The following is a 4,530-nucleotide window of genomic DNA, read 5'->3' on the forward strand; positions in this document are numbered from 1 at the left end:
AAAAGACTTCCAAAACTATGCAGTAAATTGTACACCTCTGTCTGAAATAATGGAGACCGGAACCCCATGAAGTCTTACCACTTCTTGAATATATAGCTTAGCATAATCTTCTGCTGAATGGGTAGTCTTCATTGGCAAAAATTGGGTTGATTTTGTCATTCTATCGACAATCAGCCAAATGGAATCATGTTGCCTGCGAGACCTTGGTAAACCTGTGATGAAATCCATATTAATCATCTCACTACAAGAGAGCAGGTCATTAGCGAGAGACTAAATCCCTAGCTAACTTACAAAATTACTAGAATTTTTTCTAGGAAAATGACCGTAGCAACCTTTTGTAGCTAATACGCTCTTAGCTAAAATATTGCTAGGAAACGTTGTTAGCCTAGCTAATTTAGCTAGAATATTTTTCTAGGCAACATATCCAAGCAAATAATAGCTAGGATTATTCCTAGGTAACTTCATAGCAAACAAATCTCTTTTGCTTGGACATTTTCCAAACTAATATGTAAACCTCCTAGCTTTTTCTTGGCTTGATTTGTTATGTTTTCATGACCCCTAGCTTACTTTTAGAAACAACCAAAATTACTTAAATTTCACATATCATGAAATAAATAATTGAATCCATTCAATTACACTAATTCATTAACTATAATTATGCATTTATTAGCACAACCATTTCAAAATGGTATGTCCTGCAGAAATGAATAACATGTATACAAATAAAATCGAACTTATCTGAAGTTTAAAAACATAAAAATTAGCTCCATGTCAACTTAAGCTCTAAAACATCAACATAAGCTCTTGTTGGTATTGTCCTCCAACCTAACGTCTCTAGCTCCATTTGTTCACATGTTTCTTTCAATTTAAGGTCTCCAACTTCACTTGTTGGCATGTTTCTTCAAATTTAATGTCTCCTTATATTAATTCAATACCATATTCATCCCTTGGTGTAGAAATCCCATCAACCTTCTCCTTAATAAGATTTTTATAAATGTGTTCTGAAAAAGAAGAAGATAATTAGTTATTTTGAATAATAAAACAAATCAAATAACAAGTAAAGAGACATAAATAATTTGAACTAGGAAAATTGGTGTAATGAAGTATACATTAGATTATTTTACAGGTTTTAACAAAAGAAGAATGACACATTATTAGTAAAAGGAATCAAACACCAAAAGACTAAAGACAGCAACAAGTATACTACTAAAATTTTTACTGAACATTTAGGCTATAATGTATGAACAAAGAAGATATTTTGGGAGGCTTTCATACCATGTAAACTCACATGAATTCTAAGTTTTTGTAAGCTTTTTGACTTTGGATAATGAAAGGACGAAAATTGTTTATTTAGAAAAGCAATAACCATGTTTTTGGTTCACATGGATATCTTAAGGATGTACTCCAATTCATGGGTATACCTTGGGAATGTAATTGGCCAAACATTCCATTTTAAACAACAACTCTCCAGAATACAAAGTCAGTACCATTCTATACCCCATCATATAGAGAAACATCTTTTAATTTCAAACAAAAGTATACAATTAGTCGGATAGCATATTCTCAAACATATTAAAGAAAGACACAATATATAATATTCCCTTTAACATAGCTTGAGGTGGTATCTACACCCTTTAATTTTTTGTGTGCATAAGTAAACACTTAAACGTGTATAAAGTTGAGTAAACTTGTAAACACGTCTTGCATGATATAATACTCATAGGACACCATGTATGCTGATGTGTAGGATGTGAATTGCAATGTAGGACGCCAAGTAAGACGCATGTGTTTACTCGTTCAGCTCTATATAAGTTTAAGTGTGCTTGTGCACAAACAAAGTTGGAGGGTGTAGACGCAAAATGAAGCCTAGTTAAAGGCATGTTTATGTATTATTCCATAAAGAAAATAACTATTATCACTCCTAGTTCCTACTAATTACCGAATAAGGACTAGAATAACAAGTACTCCTTCCATTTAAGTAAAAACATAGTATTATAAGTATATCACCAAAACCAAAGCACATCAAAATAAAGCTTAACAGCGATGCAAATCAAATTTTTTATGTAGTGGAAATAAATATTAACTCCTAAATAAATTGAACCATATCCTAAGTACTTGAAATGAGAAACACAAGGGAAAGTCATTCCAAATCTAGAAACAAAAGTCAGCACCATTCGTTCTGCAACTCATATTAATTTTAATTTAGTTTACATTTCTACATCCTTATTAGGAACACTAAATGCTTACCAATCTCTACTTTAACTAACATAATTACTACATAAAATCTGTACAACAAAGAAACAAGATACATAACATAATTACTACATAAAATCTATACAACAAAGAAACAAGTTAAAGAAGTACAAGAATACTATGAGCACAAGAAAAGAAAAAATTCTATGATATTTGATCAAACATTTTATAATGAAGCAGTAATTCAATAATAAATAATTTAAAAACACTAAGATTTTAACCATAAATTTTGTTAGGCCACGACTCCAATGCTCCTTGATATATGCTCCCATTGTTGTTTATGTTTGGATTGAGGAAAACCTTTTGTCATAAATCCTTAGTTGCACGGACTCTTCACTTTTGATGTTGCACCCATATCAGATTCTCCAAAAATACTCAACTATTCGTTACTGTTCAAGAAGTCCAATTTGCAAGCCTGGTATGAGGCTAGGGAGATTCAAGAAATATTGAACATCACTGAAAGACTTATAATTTGTAGTATAGCACATAAAAGAACTATATAAGATAGAATCAAACGCATAATAGAGAAATTGAAGAAAAGTGCTACTAGATGGGGATTCCTTGGAAATAGTTCCTTTAATTAGCTTAAGATAAATAAATCCACCAATAATTTGTCAATGCACATTTTTATAATCTAACAATCAAAAGTTTTGTTTTTTCAAATGTATTTAATCAAACTGATGAGTAGAGAACAAACCATCTAAAATTCAACCTAATATACAAATCACCATAATCAATTCACAAATCATCAGCAAACACAAGATAAAACAATATTCTTTAGTAAGTTGAAGGAAAGAAAAACTATTTTAACACAATTCAATAGCATAACTTCTTCATATAAGTAGCAACATGTCCCATAGAAAATGCAAAACTTTTTCATTTCATAATTAATTATCCGCAACAACATATGATTAGGTTTAGACAGAGAGTTATGAATAGAAAAGATTAATGAGTTGGCATGATTTAGAAATTGGTACACCAAATTCCTTGAGATAAAATGTTACTGGTACTCATTGACTGGCAGAATGTCAAGGTCTGCATTGCTCTAGTTCTCCAGTATGCACCATTTAAATCTATTTGACCATATACAATCCCTAATTGCATAATTCACAGATACACATAGAAAAACCTTTACATCTTGATAGATAAACACATATCAACATACATCGATGTGAAAAAAAAATAGAGAGATATATGTCAATCAAATTAGCTTACCAGAAAGGAGATGTCGAAAGGGAGGTTATCAGCAAGAGGAGTTCTAACTGGAAAAGGAGAAAAGGAAGAAACAAGAGTTTTAATTGAAAAAAAATAAAAGAACGAAAGTTCTAAAAGAGAGGGAGTTATAATTTGTTTTCCCTCCAAAAATTTTGGGAATTTTTTTTGTTCCAATACATTCCAGAAAATATTTAGCGTTAGACTTAGCTAGAAGAATTGCGAAGCTACAGTTTAGCTAGGGACTATCCCTAGCTAATTCCTAGCGATTATCTACCTAGATTTTGAAGTCAAAATGTTTGCTAGGAAATACGTGTTTCCTAGTAATTTCATAGCTAATATTAAATTTTAGCTAGGGATTTTAGATTCAAAGCTAACATCGGTAGCTAATCACATGTTCTCTCCCACTTCCATTCTGGAAGTTCGATATTATGAGCCAAACCACCGGGCCTTTGGTGCTCTACTTTAACTTGTTGGAAATTCCGACACTTAGCAACAAATTTTGCAATGCCCTTCTTCATGTTATTCCACCAATACACCTCTCTCAAGTCACGATACATCTTTGTGGAACCCGGATGAATGGAATATCTGGAGCTATGAGCTTCCTCCATGATCCTCTCTTGGAGTCCATCACCATTGGTACACACAATCTACATTGATATCTCAATACGTCATCTCCCCTTTGTTCAAAAGCTAATACTTTTTTCTTATGAACACTTGCCTTAAATTCAAGAAAAATAGGATCTTGGTCTTGCTTTTCTTTCACTTCTGACACCAACGAAGATTCAGCCCCATTCATTACCACTACTTCTCCTTATGTGGAATCCATTAGTTGGACTCCTAAGCGTACAAGTCTATGCACATCTCTCGCTAACTCTCTCTGTTATTCCTCAACATGGGCGGTACTACCCATAGACATCCTGCTTAAAGCGTCAACAACAAATTAGGCTTACCTAGGTGATAAATAATACTCATTTCATAATCCTTGAGTAATTCTAATCACCTCCTTTGTCTGAGATTAAGCTCTTTCTGAGTAAACACATACTGAAGACTCTTGTGATCAGT

The sequence above is a fragment of the Solanum tuberosum genome, unplaced genomic scaffold, assembly GCF_000226075.1.
Source record: "Solanum tuberosum cultivar DM 1-3 516 R44 unplaced genomic scaffold, SolTub_3.0 scf00327, whole genome shotgun sequence".
Lineage (NCBI taxonomy): Eukaryota > Viridiplantae > Streptophyta > Magnoliopsida > Solanales > Solanaceae > Solanum > Solanum tuberosum.